This window comes from Oncorhynchus tshawytscha, linkage group LG03, assembly GCF_018296145.1.
Source record: "Oncorhynchus tshawytscha isolate Ot180627B linkage group LG03, Otsh_v2.0, whole genome shotgun sequence".
Lineage (NCBI taxonomy): Eukaryota > Metazoa > Chordata > Actinopteri > Salmoniformes > Salmonidae > Oncorhynchus > Oncorhynchus tshawytscha.
In genome coordinates, this window is record NC_056431.1 from 43,455,467 (window position 1) to 43,472,338 (window position 16,872).

At 40.3% G+C, this 16,872-nt stretch overlaps 1 pseudogene; it reads right to left on the minus strand.

Annotated features, from left to right (window-relative positions):
- Window positions 1-3,696: 3,696 nt before the first annotated feature.
- On the minus strand, window positions 3,697-13,023 carry LOC112224154 (annotated as a pseudogene).
- Between the last annotated feature and the right edge of the window lie 3,849 nt (window positions 13,024-16,872).

Genomic DNA, 16,872 nt, shown 5'->3' on the forward strand with positions numbered 1-16,872 from the left:
ATGTGTTTTATCAATTTCCTTTACTGTTTTTAACCTTTATTTAACTAGGCAAGTCAGTTAAGAACAAATTCTTATTTACAATGATGGCCAGATGACGCTGGACTAATTGTGTGCCACCCTATGGGAATCCCAATCACAGCCAGATGTGATATAGCCTGGATTTGAACCAGGGACTGTAGTGACACCTATTGCACTGAGATTCAGTGCCTTATAGACCACTGCGCCACTCAGGAGCCTGTAAATATTCTCATTCTACTGTGATTCCAATTTAGATTAATGTTTTTCCTTGAGAAAGAGTTACTATATATATATATATATATATATTTCCATATTATGAGGTTGGAGTAATATTGTGAAAATGATGATGCCATTTTAGTTTGAAAAGATGGCCTGAAATTTCAGCCTGTTTTGGTGTTTAGTGCTGGGTGATTAACCGAAATGTCAGTTATTTTTTTTTTTTTTTTAAACAACAAATTGACTGATGTCAGTTCAATTATTTGAATTCCATTTCATTTTTTTTTCTGTGAGCTCAACACGCACATCAGTTTCTCTACAGATAAATCAGAGCCAGGCTGAACTGTGTGATGTAGTAGGGAGTTCTAGTTTTCAACCAGACAATATTCTACCTAGTTTAGCGCATAAAATGTGGTAATTAACTACAATGACCCTAATCCATTGCGCAGCTACTTGTCCTGTCTGTATTTATTTTAAGCCTGCTATGGAAGAGAGATGAATACCAGACCTTGATGCGATATAGAGAACAGCTGTTGTTTTGGGGTATCTTTACACTTGTTGATATTCAGCAGTCATAAAAGTATGTCTTATTTCATTTGAAGAACTACAAAATAGTGATTTTGTCAGACAGCGTAGGCAGCAGCTCTATAGAGATGAGATGGTGACTGAAATAATAAGTCATCAAATAAAACAAATGTAATATACACAACAACTGAAATATTTTATTAAAGTAAATTAATGTGAATAAATGATGGTTAATAAGTGATAAGCAATAATGGGCAGTCACTAGCATCATGGGACTTTAATAAAAAATCAAATAAAAATCTGTGTTGTTACAGCATTCAGCCCACATAATGAATAGCACATTTAATGTCCAAAAAATAATCGAACTGAAATGACCTCAAAAAGCACTAAATTGCTCAAGCGCTAGGTGGGATGGAGTTTTGGTCAGACTGGTGACATCGCCAAGCATTAAATTAGTTAAGACTAATAAGAGAGTTCCAAATCTCAGGCCAATAACTTTCAGTTCTCCCCACTCAGACCACTCCCAGAAATGTTTTGATGTTGAGATTAAAAACAGCTGCATTGGAACTTTAAATATAACAGATAATTCCTTGAGAAGTTTTGAATTGTTCTATCAGTGTTTGTTTTTTGTGAAACATGAGCCATTTCACCAAAATATAGAATTCATGACAATAACAATTTACCTCATCATCATAACCATATTATTCTGGCATAAACCTTACTACTAATGATAATGTAGCAAAAATAAATGGTTATTAACAGCCCTGCTTTTTGCTACTGTAGTAAATACCCATCCTTATCACAGCTGTTACTATAATGTAATAACTTAAATGTATCTAAATGTCACTCTGTACAAGCCAATTTGGATGTAGGCCTATACCAAAATGTACTGCATAACACATTGTCTGATATACACATGGACCTTTGTAGCTCAGTTGGTAGAGTGTGTAACACCAGGGTAGTGGGTTCAAACCCCAGGACCACCCATACGTAAAATGTAAGAAGCATTACATCAAGTCGCTTTGGATAAAAGCATCTGCTAAATATCATATTTTATATTACATGTAACTCTTCAAGAAGATGTACATTTTCTAACAGGGTACTTTCCTTAGCTTACCCCCATTATCTGTTGCTAGGAGGCTACATGGTTACCTTGCAAGTTTGGTTAGATAAATTATATAACTGTCCACTTAGTGCTTGCTCAGCCTATCCAGGCCTGAGGAGACATCTGTGATTGTGTGTTGTTACATGTTAATGCTGAACCTGGAAAGGTTCAGCAGGAGGTTCATAATGCTGATAAATCAGCAGGTGCTCTTAGAATATGCCCACTAATCACTTGGCAAACTAAGTTCATGGAGTACATTGTTTGTGAAAAATCATTGGCTTACTTAATGCACAAAATGATGTACAATTACTTGGTGGTTTGTGAAAGGTGTTAACATTTACTAGCACACAATTGTGTTGAGCATTTCAACACCACAGTTCAATGGTAAACTACAGCTTCATTCAGAGGTCACCTATGACATACAGTATTTCATACAGAATTGAGACCAAAGAGAAGTTTCCTTCATATCTAGAGTCCATCATTCATTTATTCAGTTACATATCCATCAAATATATACGGTTTGAGGTGTTCTTTTCATCAAGGACAATTTAAGACAGACACAACAAACCAATGCTAGATGTTACCTGTCGTTTATGGTCGCAGCACACACCATCACTGTTTCTCAAGGACAACACATTACATTTCCCAATGTGCAGTGCATTCGTAAAGTATTCAGACCCCTTCACTTTTTCCACATTTTGTTACGTTACAGCCTTATTCTGAAATTCATTAAAAAATGTTTTATCCTAAATCTACACGCAATACCCCACAATGACAAAGCAAAAACAAGTTCAGACATTTTTGCAAATTTCAGAAATATCACATTTACATAAGTATTCAAAACCCTTTACTCAGTAATTTGATGAAGCACCTTTGGCAGCAATTACAGCCTCGATTCTTCTTGGGTATGACGCTACAAGCTTGGAACATCTGTATTTGGGGAGTTTCTCTCATTCTTCTCTGCAGATCCTCTCAAGCTCTGAGATGTTCAATCAAGTTCAAGTCCGGGTTCTGGCTGGTCCACTCAAGGACATTCAGAGACTTGTCCAGAAGCCACTCCTGAGTTGTCGTGGCTGTGTGCTTAGCATCGTTGTCATGTTGGAAGGTGAACCTTCACCCCAGTCTGAGGTCCTGAGCGCTCTGGAGCAGGTTTTATCAAGGATCTCTCTGTTCACCTTTCCCTCGATCATGACTAGTCTCCCAGTCCATGCCGTTGAAAAACAATGGTATGGTATTGGCCAGGTGATGGGCGGGGCCTGGTTTCCTCCAGATGTGACTCTTGGAATTTAGGCAAAAGAGTTCAATCTTGGTTTCAACAGAGCAGTGAATCTTATTACTCATGGTCTGAGAGTCCTTTAGGTGCCTTCTACTGAGGAGTGGCTTCCGTCTGGCCAGTCTACCGTAAAGGCCTGATTGGTGGAGTGCTGCAGAGATGGTTGTCCTTTTGGAAGGTTCTCCCATCTCCACAGAGTACCTCTGGAGCTCTGTCAGAGTGACCATCGGGTTCATGGTCACCTCCCTGACCAAGGTCATTCTCACTCTATTGCTTAGTTTGGCCGGGCGGCCAGGTCTAAGAAGAGTATTGGTGGTTCCAAACTTCTTCCATTTAAGAATGATTGAGGCCACTGTGTTCTTGGGGGACCTTCAATGCTGCAGACATTTTTTTGGTGCCCTTCCCCAGATCTGTGCCTCGACACAATCCTGTCTCGGAGCGCTACGGATAATTCCTTCGACCTCATGGCTTGGATTTTGCTCTGACATGCATTGTCAACTGTGGGACCCTATATAGACAGATGTGTGCCTTTCCAAATATTTTCCAAACAATTAAATTTATCACAGGTGGACTTCAATCAAGTTGTAGAAACAGCTCAAGGATGATCAATGGAAACAGGATGCACCTGAGCAAAATGTTAAGTCTCTTAGCAAACGGTCTGAATGTAAATAAGTTATCTGTTTTGTATTTTTAATACATTTGCACAAATTCTAAAAACCTGTTTTTGCTTTGTCATTATGGGCTATTGTGTGTGGATTGATGAGGATTTTTAAAAATGTATTCCATTTTAGAATAAGGCTGTAATGTAACAGAATTTGTAAGAAATTAAGCGGTCTGAATACTTCCCGCCATGGACTTTGATGTTTAGTCTATAGTTATTCCACATGTATCATAAAAATATCATATAGATGTACTTTGGTTAGTGACAAACTCCATCTCCTCGTAATGCATCCCATCTCTAGAAAAATTTGATTTAGCTGATTGGAGCCCCTGCTGTGACTAGTTTATAGTAGGTAGCTCTCTTAGCCATGAGTTTCTCATGAGTCCCTCTTTCTATGACAGCGCCTTGGGACATGACGGCTATGCTATCTGGGAACCTTTTCACTCTCTGTGTCCAATGCAGAGGTGGCCTCATCCAGTACCAGAATCTTGGGTTTCCTAACTATTGGCAATACGTTTTCTTTTGTCCTCTGGAGAGCTGGGAGCCCTGGGCACCAACCCGAGTCTCATATTTCTGACAGAGTCAAACACAGGAATGTCCAGTACAGTACTTCCAATACAATGAGAGCAAACAGTATCAGAAGATAATAACATGTTCCCACCACAATAAAATATTCATCTTTGACATTCGTCACAGTACAAAGTGAAGTGGGATATGATGACATAGAAGTATTACAAAAGATAGTACAATTTCAGTTACACTACTCACATCTGGTAGAGTCATCACAAAGTATTGGAGATGAGCTTTCTTGGCAGCTTCAACAATCTCCACCATGCTCACGTTCCTTGTGTTATCATCATGCTGGATATTTTCAGCAATACCGCAGTCAAACAGCACTGGTTCTTGGGAGACAATGCTAATCTGAGCCTTCAGGAAGGGCACGTTGACAGTGTGTGATGGACAGCCATCAATCAACTAAAATGAAATGGGAGCATGGGTGTATTTATTGTAAATACAAATAAACTATGACAGGCACTGTGTGTCCCTCTGAGTCCATCTACATGGCAGAACTAAGATAAAGGTAATGTAAATAGGTTGTGGCTGGTGTGGGATCTCATCCACTCTGCCCTCATCTAGATCATAAAACCTATCCAACAGCTGCACACTAGTGCTCTTCCTATAGCCACTGCTGCCCATAAAGGTCAGGTTCTGGCCCAGCTTCAAAGACACCAGTAGTCCATGTAACACCTGGATGTCAGTCCGGGTTGGATAGGTGAACTTGCAGTTCATGAATTTTAACCCCCCTTTTTTTAAATGCTCCTGGAGAGAGGGCATGGCATTATTACACACCAAATTTTCCTGAAAATGTCTGAATAAATTGAATTTGTAATGGAAAAAGTTAGACACGTTTCTCTCATCCAACAGTTTGAACAACTGGGCAGCTGTAATCTGGTTTTGGCATAATCTGGGGCTGAACGAGAAAGCTTTTCCCAGTGCCTTCCCACTGATCACAATGGCAGAGATCACTCTGGGGAATCATACATCATTGGCATTAGTCTGATTGACTCAGACCCAAAGCCCCCCAGGATGTGGTATGCGTCGGTCAATAGGTTGTACGGACTAAGAATATGGTAGCAACACACTGGACATTACTTGCAAGATGAACAGCTCTTGTTCACCATCTCCACCTCGTCTTCATTTCCTTCAGGTCCATGATCCTCCATAGTCCTGGTTGTGTATTCTTCAAATCCCGATTGTTTTAACCTAGTCCACTGTTCTTCCAGACTCATAAGCTCACTCTGTAAATTGGCCACCTTTGCTCTGCTGTCAAATTTGATCAAACATTTGCTTAGTTCTTGAAGGGCTGTCTGCGGAAGGGCTGCCTGTGGAAGGCCACTGGCACTGTATGTTAGCTGACTAAAGTGTTTAGGGTGCAGAAGAGCCAGGTTGGCATACAAAGTGCCATTACTCAGAAATCGACGATGGATGCTATCTATAACTGTATCCAGAATTTGATGGACACCAATCCAATGCACTCTCTGCCCCAGAAAAAGTCTCATCTTGTGCCATCTCTCCAGGCATGGTTTTCTTCTTTCAACCCTTTTTTGTTGGCAGAGTGATCTCTAACTCCAGCTCTGTTTCCTCATCCCATTCCTGCAACTTCCTGTTGGCCCACTGAACAAATGTGTCTGCAGCTGCTTTGACTTTTTCAAAATCTCTTGCCATTCCTTTCAGCAGCTCCTCTGATGCGCAGACAGAATGTCCATTCCACTTGTTTGAAGATATGAGACTTGTGAGGTGACCTGAAATATTCTGAGGAATATCTGAGCTGGAAGTATTGTTTCATACTTCAGCAACCCCTCAATGTATCCTTGTGCCTTGACCCGTGCAGTAGTGTTGATGTTTTTCTGATCTTGTATGGTTGAAAGAGTGAGAAGGACATCAACACACCCTCATCTGGATTTCCAAAAGCTCCAAAGACCTTCTTTCAGGCACTGTCTTTAGCCCACCAGCATGTCTCTCCAATTGGAGCAAGATGTCTATGTCTTGGGTCCTTGCACTTCTCCCAAATGTTCATCCTCTGGTAGGATTCACGGAAAAACACAGCTATGTTGTTAATTTCACCACAGCCACAAACCTCTCATGGATGACGTTTGTCACATATCTGACTATGACAGAGCATTGACCTTGTGTTGTAATGTCCTTCGCAGTGTCAATCTGGACTGAAAACATACCAACTTCCTGGATTTAACTTGCTATGGTGGCCTGCATTGTGTGTTGGATTGTGGTAATGACGGTATCGATGTTAGTCTTTGATGATAGAGTGATTAGAGAGCCTCTGCCCCCTCTTGACCCAGACTCATGCAGTTTTTTGCTTTTCTCTTTGCAGGCACTGGGATGCTCTTTCATAAACAGGTCATACATTCCCAGCAGAATTATCATCTCTAAATATTTGCCATGGTCAATGCTGCTGTCATCTAGTGTATAAGTTGCTTCAGACTGCATGCCTCTGTGGCTCAGACCCCTCTTGCCTATGACTTTAACAACATCTATAATGCGCTCTAGCACTTGCCTTCTTCTGCGCACTTGAGCATACATCTGACTGCCGATGAACAGGCTCTCAATGTTACCTTTGGAGGACCTTAGAAAGTAGGCCTCAGCATAACCTCTATGCATAATGCTCTTCTCATGCTCTTCCACTCTCTGATGGATATGCTTCCAGTCTGCCATTCCATTCATGAAAGGGCTGTTCTCTGTGGACTTTGCAAATGCCATACAAATTAAGTAGAATAAAGCATAGTTCACTTCACTGTCTGACGGCCACTTCCTGTTGGTCCCATCTTTACAAAAGAATACCTTCTGCACCACAGACTTTTCCATCTTTTGTTGGGGGTGGAAACAAAAAAACATATCTAGGTCCCCTGACTTCGGCCACTTAAAATAATCAAAAATTGGGGTGGCAGTGGCATCTTGGCTCAATCTACATCTGTCCACTGCAGATGCACTATCCTCAACCTGGATGAATAATTAGTATAAATTAGTATAATAATATAACATGAAATAAAAAGTATAATGTTAATATAATGGTATAATATTAGTATATTAATTATATAATGTTAGTATATTCATATAATTCATACATTTTCTACCACTAGTATAACATTAATTCCAATTGGACAATACAGCAGTGAAATACACAACCAACATTTATACTTTTTGTAGGTTTTGTTCCGTCATTAAATCCTTTAAGGAAAATGGTCGACATTGGTGGTTAGTCTCTAATTTGTTATCGCTAAGTACTAACTGGTCAATAATCATATCTATTCATGCATAACAACGAGTTCAACATTTCCAAAGTTTGATGTTGCACGTCAACCTTTTTTTAATGTCCCGCCCCATCCAGGCTGTGATTGGTCGGTTCACGAAAGTGACATTAACGAGCGCTTGTTTGAACAAAAGCACCCGATATAACTAAATAGCCAGCTAGCCAAACATTGCTTATCTTATCCCTATTGTCTTCTGTCTTACCGCTTCAACTGAAAAGCCTTGACTAACATTTGAACTGGTATCGCTGGGCTTAATGGGCTGCTCTCTGTGCTGCCAGTGCCTTCAGGCTCACTCGGCTGAGATGATGAACTGGTAATGGCGCCAAATGAATAATTTGTTATTTTAAAACATTTGGTTGCATCAGCCTCAAGGGACTTCAACGTCTTCTCTTTCGGCTTTTCAGCACCACCTTTACGCTGTTTCTCTTTGTTTGTCCATCTTGCGCCACTCCACTATTAATCCAAATGTCACCACTTAACAGAGATGGAAAGGGGCGGGGCCCAGGTAAAATTAGAATGGACTAGACCAAAAGTAATTGGCTGGGAGAGAGAGGCTGACAGATGTAATACCCAACCGCGGTGGCAGTGGGCCGGCAGCCCACTCTCGCCTGGGCCAGTCAGACACACAGCACTTGGTTATTTTTATGTAAGCGGGGGCTGGGGTTATTTATATTTTGCGTTGCATCGGCCCCAATTGTCAAGCGGCCCACCAGGAAAACTCCCAGGGCACCAGATGGCCAGTCCGTCATTGACACCAGGTGATGTAATCCTTCACAGCTGACCAGATAGCCTCCATATCTAAATGAGGCGGCATACACAATAAAGATAACACACTGGACAAAGGCAAAACAGATGCCATAGATATTGTCCTTCTTGGCAGATTTATAGGGAGCCTCCAGCTGCTGTCCATATAGACTCAAATATAGAGTCTCCATGGCCAGACTTACAACAGAGAATAACACTCCCAGGACTAGTGCCTTGCTTAATGTTACAGAAGTATTCTAATAACCCATTTAAGGACCTTTATTAAATTAATAAACCCATAATGGAGTGTTTAACCACCTGTCATGCTGCTTCCACTGCCTTATCCTCATTTTGGCTTGAAAGAACTCAGACAAGCCAATCAGTGGTAATAAGCACATCACCACCAAGCTTTTAACTTTCAGCTGAAGTAGAATGCAATGATGAAAGACGCTCCGATGTTGTTCAAGGTGTTCACAATCATCCCAATCTTTGATCCAGTTGCCTAGAGAGGAAATACTATTCATTCTCATAGCTCATTTAATAGATAGAAATACATACAGTATGAGGCACAAGGAAATATTTTGAAAATGACCATTTGGATCATCTCATCATTGGTAATCATCAATTCCAATGGATTCAAATGTCACGGTATGTGTCACTGACACTCACCCTCTGGACCATGGAGGCGTGGCCAGCCTGGTCATGAGATCTCCAGGGCTGTTGCTGGGGTCATCAAACCAGCCCACCACCTGTTTCAACATGGCCTGGAAGCCCACCTTTCCTTAACCTGCAGGTCAGCAGCTCCCCAGACTTCCCAAAGGCATTGCCCTTCAACAGAACAACAACAGTGTTCACACACATCACTAGGGCCTGCCGTCAGAATGTTAGCACCATACTATGGACTGTAACTGCATAATTATACTGATGTGCGGTAAAACATACTGTAACTACCTGTAATGACAGAGAAGAAACTTGCCGCAGAACAGGATACATATTCTATTGATCTGCGCTCTCTCTCCATCCAAGTCACATGTAGAGAACGTCTGTGAATCCAAAGAACAATATGGATGGAATTAAATGAATTTCATGGAATAGCAACAACTACAAGTATCACTACCAGCCCAGGTAATATGAAACTACATTATAAACATAGGCTTGAAATGTACATAATCTATAGCCTCTCACCCCAAAAATCTGGCTGAATAAAATAGAATAGATTGGATTGACGGAGCCGTTGATGGTAGCTCCTATAGATCCCAATAGCATGTAGGGCCACTTTGACGTGTTATACTTCAGGATTCTAGCCACTGACGTTGGTTCCATTGCTTCCTCCTTAGATGTCTGTAGGAATATAGGAGGGACACTAATTTCTCTCAGATATTGAATAAAGTACATTAAATACAAAACTGATAACACAAGGCTGCTTATAGAATGACCTCAGTACCTTTGAGGTTCAATCTAATTTTCCATTGTGTTAAGGAATTTGTCTGATTTAATTATGATACTGCCAGCTATAGCATCAGGGATGATTTCAGTTGACAGTTGGATGTGAGATCACAGGCTTTGACTTTGTGGTGATATAATGATTGATAGATTTTGTGCTGGGTGTCACCCACCTTGTCAAGTGCCTCCTGTGCAACAGCCTCACTCTCGTTGAGCCAAGGTAGCCATGTCCAGCTGCAGGATCCTGGGGTTGTGGATCAGAGCTTGGGCGATATGAATCCTTCTTCTGTCCTCCACTCATCTGACCACCACCCTCACACACCAGTGTATCAAACCTCTATATAACCACAGACAAACGTTTCCTAATTTTGACATTCCAATGTGTTTCTTGTATGAGACAGTATCAGAGAAATGCACAGTATTTCTTTGCTAAAGGTGTGGTACCGGTGGTAGGTCCATGATGAAGTTATAGATGTTAGCCTCCTTGGTGGCCTGGATAATGTCGTCCATGGTCGCCCATAGCGGATGTTCTCAGCAATAGTTATGCCAATCAGAGAGCGAAGGCACTGGATGTTCAGGCTGCAGATGTCATGGCCATCCAAAGTCACCCATGAATGAGAAACTGAACCACTCGGCCCAACAAAAGCTGTGGTTTCTCCTGCTCTAATCAGCATGCTCAAATAAACAGGTCGTTTTACATTGAGACGCAGTATATTTTGGGATATCATTTCGGTGAAGAAAAAATAAAGAGCTGAGCAAAAAGGTTTACCTTTACTTCTGGTTGAAAGGGGAAGTTAAATGTGATGTAGTCTAATTCAATATCAGCCTTCACCTTGTAGTTTGTGACCCTCCTCTGAGAAACAATAGATTTCTGGCTCCTGAAAGTTAAGATTTATAAAATACTTAACTGAAATGTAGTTGTTCTTAGTTCATGTATTTTCTAGAAGTCTGGCCTTACCCAGTCAATGGTATCAAAGATTGTCTTGGCTGCAGCTGGACCTGAGGTGAAGGCTTCCAGTCAGGGAGAGGCCTGACCCAGGTTCATAGCTGCCATGAGAACCACAAAGAACAACTGGAGACCAAAATACAAGACAACATATCCTTACATTTTCACCAACCATAGTATAAAATATTGGATACATATTTATTATATGGTAATCTGAGTTACCATAAATGGATAAGAGTACTCTTACAGCAGCATCTATCACCAGTTTAGAACCATACCAGAATGCCAAAGCATAGCAGAGGAAGATGACACACCGCGGGTATCCTTGAAACACTCCAATGATCGTCCCCTTTTTTCACACCCCAGTTCGGAGCCTCAATAAGGTTGTCATACCTGTTCAAATGTGAAATGCATTTTTATAACTAATTTCAAGCGCCAATACATTGAAGTCAGGGAAGGGAAGTGTAATGCTCCGGGTGTCGTGGGTGTGGAGTCAAATGCAGGAGACAGAGTTCAATGCTGTGCGTCTTTTAATAGCACCAACGCACCACAGGGTGCTCACAAAAGTTATGTTCCCAACCACAGGGAATCAAAAAGTACAATGGGAAAAAAAAATCACGACCAGGCACTAACACGTACCTCTACAACAGAGCCGAAGGTTACATTGAAATAATCCCGCACAACAACCAGGCGGGCCGGCTGTCTAATAAAGACAAACTAATTAAACATGAACAGGTGCTACCACTAAACATACAAGGAGGGGGAGGAAAAACAATCAGTGGCAGCTAATAGGCCGGTGACGACGACCGCCGAGCGCCACCCGCCCGGGAATGGGAAACACCCTCGGTCGGACTCGTGACAGGAAGGTTAATTTGATAAGTTTCTCACAGCAGGATTATAATTAACTGACCTTTTTGTAGGGGTTGATTAATTTTTGTTAGGGCAAATCAAGTCTGACATTTTAAAATGTAAATTACAAAATGTATGAGCTTTAAAAAAAAATGTAATACACTACACATGTGCATTTCCTGCAACAACTTGGTGATCGAATTAAGATCCTGTCAGTATTTCAAGTTACCCTCTCCTCCAAAGGCTGCCACTGTTCTGATGGATGACGGTACCTCATCAGCTACTGCCCCTGCCTTGGCATAGGCCTGGAGCTTCCGAACTGTCGGTCTGGCAACAGCCTGAGAAGTCAATGAGTGGAGAACACTTCACAACGTTCCCACATTCAAACCAGACTGGTTTATCCATAGTACATTTCACACATCACAGCGTCACAGAGAATAGGTGGTGTGAGACTACCGCACACACAGACTCAGAGGCTGTTACATCCAAAAACAGAATGACCATCAATAAATGTAGGAATTTAATACATTGTATTCAACCCATCACACCATGGCCATTAGCCCAGCAGCAAGTCCTATAAGTGGGCCTACTGTAATGACCACCAGGGTCAACTTCCATACTCTGTTGAACACCACCATGAAGCTGAAGATGAAAGTGGAGATCCTCTTGATGAAGATAGACACCTGGTCAGCTATAGCATCGCTGATCTTGTTGATGTCAAGGAGGTGAAAGAACATGTCCAAAATAGTGAACCGGCTAAAATGGGTCAAACCCTAAATGTGAGAGGTTTTTCTAGAAACATCTTTCAGGAATGCCCTCAATTGTCCACACATCTCTGTAGAAAATAACCCATGGGTTTAGGTCTTACTCTGACATCCTAGTGTTTAATTCTCCAACTGAATTGCAGTCAAACCAACCAATCTACATTTTCATGATCTTCCTAAAGTAAGTTTTCTTGATTCTCTGGATCTGTCTGGTAGAAGCAGATACGCAGAGGGCAATCTACACAGAGCAGGGTTGAATACATGTTTAAAAAGAACAGTTGTAGATTAATTAACCTATTAAGGTTGCAAAACTCAGTGGAACGAAAACACTTTGAGAAAGAAGTTGAACCCACTTACTTGGAAATTACTAACAATTACTGTAAATATTCTAATCCAATACAAGCGTAGTAATATACAAATATGGTCATCTGTGCTTCAATATCCACCCTGTAAAAATAATAGATGCTTATGTATGCTGTATATATTTTTTATAAACAGTAATATGAACAGATCAAAATAGAATATAACTTTCCAACCTCTATGCAGGAGTAAAATATAATTGTAAATTGTCATCTCACCCACAGAAGACCGTTGTGTTCTCTGCTATTTCATATATTGAACCATTGATCCAGGTGATGTTGTATCCTTCCATGTTGCAAATTAATAAATAATTAAATAAATTAATAATAATTAATCAAATAAAGGGAGATATAATATTGTGCAATAATAGCATAAAAAGTAAATAATAATAATGAATAAAAATGTAAGGATAAAACAGTTGAAAGAATCCAACACCCAAGAGCTTTTCTTTACATCTCTGCAATTAATACAATCAAATAAGAAAAGCTCTTGCATGGTGATGATATACGTTTATATGATACTTTCATGACGATAAAAGTGTATACCAGTATGATAGATATCATGCTAAGAAGAACCATACTATTGTTTCAATTCCAATCAAAAACAGACGCTTAACCTTTTCCATTCTCTGTTCAAAAAGAGAGGTCAAAGTTCAATTTAAACTTTTTAGGAAGAGATCAACAACATAATTTCAACTCTTGCTGGGGCATAATCATGTTTATATTATGGCATTTGTGGCATAACAGGAAGAAATGGGCCACTTACCTTCTTCTCGGTCTGGTTTTGTTTGTCATTATTCTTTGTCAGTGTTCTCCTGTAGAGAAGTTAACTTTTTCAGGTAAATAGAATCCTTCATTTATGTAGCCTTCATCCTGACAGGCACCTCCTCACTGGGCCTAATGGGAAAGAATGGTCATTTTAGCGCACAGACCTCTTTGATGTGCTGGGAATCCACAGAATACATTCACTGTCTGTATTGTACTGTGTACTGTAGGGAACAGTCTGTGCTGCCATCCAAATGTGACTTCCATGATAACACTTTTTTGTGGGATAAAATACATAACAAACCAATCTTAAAATCTTTGGAATTCAATATTGTGTAATCTGTTTGTCATGACCACGGACTCTCCATGACACGCTGGGAATTAGGACTTTTGCACTATGAAGGACTTGATACCATAAGAGGCATTGAATAAGTAGTTAGTGCTCTATAATATGGACAAAACATTTGATAATTGAAAGTTATTTTATTGAATAAAAAAAAGGAGCTACCCTGACAAATTCTGAACCATTTTTTAAAAGATAAACATATAAATTACAGTACATGAATGGAAAAATACCTGTTTGACTATTTGTTCTCTAAGAAAGATTCAGGTGTGTAGTATATACTGTACATTTTATAAATACATTTGAATACACTTGAATACTGAATTAAAATGGCCTCTTAAATAATATGGGATGAATGTTCAATGTGGTGGTAAATATGAATGCTGTAAAAGTCAATTCTATCAATATTATTCCTATGTAAATTAACAGTTGGGTTGTTTAAAGAACTTCTGTTCTGGTGATAGGCGTGGATCACCCGAATGTCATCAGCAGGACGTTGTAAAATGAGTATGACCTGAAGGTCAGCCATCAGTCTATACAGCTCATTCACCCAGAGCCAACATACAGTTGAAGTCGGAAGTTTACATACACCTTAGCCAAATACATTTAAACTCAGTTTTTCACAGTTCGTGACATTTAATCTCAATACAAATTCCCTGTCTTAGGTCAGTTAGGATCACCACTTTATTTTAAGAATGTGAAATGTCAGAATAATAGTAGAGAGAATGAATATTTCAGCTTTTATTTCTTTCATCACATTCCCAGTGGGTCAGAAGTTTACATACACTCAATTAGTATTTGGAAATATTGCCTTCAAATTGATTAACTTGGGTCAAACGTTTCAGGTAGCCTTCCACAATCTTCCCACAATAAGTTGGGTGAATTTTGGCCCATTCCTCCTGACAGAGCTGGTGTAACTGAGTCAGGTTTGCCGGCCTCCTTTCTCGCACACGCTTTTTCAGTTTCAGTTCTATTTTTCAGTTCAAATTTTCTATAGGATTGAGGTCAGGGCTTTGTGATGGCCACTCCAATACCTTGACTTTGTTGTCCTTAAGCCATTTTGCCACAACTTTGGAAGTATGCTTGTGGTCATTGTCCATTTGGAAGACCCGTTTGCGACCAAGCTTTAACTTCCTGACTGACGCCTTGAGATGTTGCATCAATATATCCACATAATTTTCCTACCTCAAGATGCCATCTATTTTGTGAAGTGCATCAGTCCCTCCTGCAGCAAAGCACCCCCACAACATGATGCTGCCACCCCCATGCTTCACGGTTGGGATGGTGTTCTTCAGCTTGCTTGCAAGCCTCCCCCTTTTTCCTCCAAACATAACGATGGTCATTATGGCCAAACAGTCCTATTTTTGTTTCATCAGACCAGAGGACATTTCTCTAAAAAGTACAATCTTTGTCCCCATGTGTAGTTGGCTTTTTTTAATGGCTGTTTTGGAGCAGTAGCTTCTTCCTTGCTAAGCAGCCTTTCAGGTTATGTCGATATAGGACTGGTTTTTACTGTGGATATAGATACTTTTGTACCTGTTTCCTCCAGCATCTTCACAAGGTCCTTTGCTGTTGTTCTGGGATTAATTTGCACCAAAGTATGTTCATCTCTAGGAGACAATGTCTCCTTCCTGAGCGGTAGGACGGCTGCGTGGTCCCATAGTGTTTATACTTGCATACTATTGTTTGTACAGATGAATGTGGTACCTTTAGGCATTTGGAAATTGCTCCCAAGGATGAACCAGACTTGTGAAGATCTAATATTCTTTTCTGAGGTATTGGCTGATTTCTTTTGACTTTCCCATGATGTCAAGCAAAGAGGCACTGAGTTTGAAGGTAGGCCTTGAAATACATCCACAGGTACACCTCCAATTGACTCAAATTATGTCAATTAGCCTATCAGAAGCTTCTAAAGACATGACATACTTTTCTGGAATTTTCCAAGCTGTTTAAAGGCACAGTCAACTTAGTGTATGTAAACTTCTGACCCACTGGAATAGTGATATAGTGAATTGTAATTGAAATAATCTGTCTATAAACTATTGTTGGAAAAATTACTTGTGTCATGCACAAAGTCGATGTCCTAACCGACTTGCCAAAACTATCGTTTGTTAACAAGAAATTTGTGATGTGGTTGAAAAACGAGTTTTAATGACTCCAACCTAAGTGTATGTAAACGTCCGACTTCAACTGCATACCAGCACTACCTACCAAACCTGAATGGTAGGCCCTCAGTAGCCATGGTGCAATAGGCAATCATTTCAACTCATCATGTAATCTACCTTTCATTATGTTTTTGAATACATATTTCAGTCAGCCATATAATAAATTGCGTTCACATCAATCTTTTGAAATGAACGTGCAGAGTTTATGGTCTAGTGGTAACTCTCAAGGTATTAATCACACATATTCTACTCTCCCTGACTGGCCAACTGGGGTTAAATCCTGTCTCCACTCTTGCTATGTTTTCCCTACCTGCCTGCCTCTCCATCTGTCTTTATAACATGTTCAATTATATATAAATAAAGCTCTTGAAATTAACAACTGGTTTCCAGCTGTCATATAAGTGGGCTCCTGAGTGGTGCAGCGGTCTAAAGTGCTGCATCTCAATGCTAGAGCTTGTCACTACAGACCCTAGTTCAATACTGGGCTGTATCACAACTAGCTATGATCAGGAGTCCCATAGGGTGTTGCAGAATTGGCCCAGTGTCGTCAGGGGAGGGTTTGGCTGTTATTGTAAATAATAATTTGTTCTTGACTGACTTGCCTAGTTAAATACAAATACAATTTAGTTGCAGTGCCTGCCTTGTATTTATATTTCTGCCCAATTTTATAATTTCTTATTGCATTTACATATTTTTGGGGGGCATTGTTGAGAGGTGATCCTCCCCAAATAAGCATTTCATGGTACTGTGTAGGCCTAGCCACACCATGTGTGTATCCTGTGCATATGAATAAATTTGAACGTAAACTTAAAATGTCCAGTAGATGGAGGACGTCTACCAGCTATCAAAAAATAGTTGACCAAACTTTC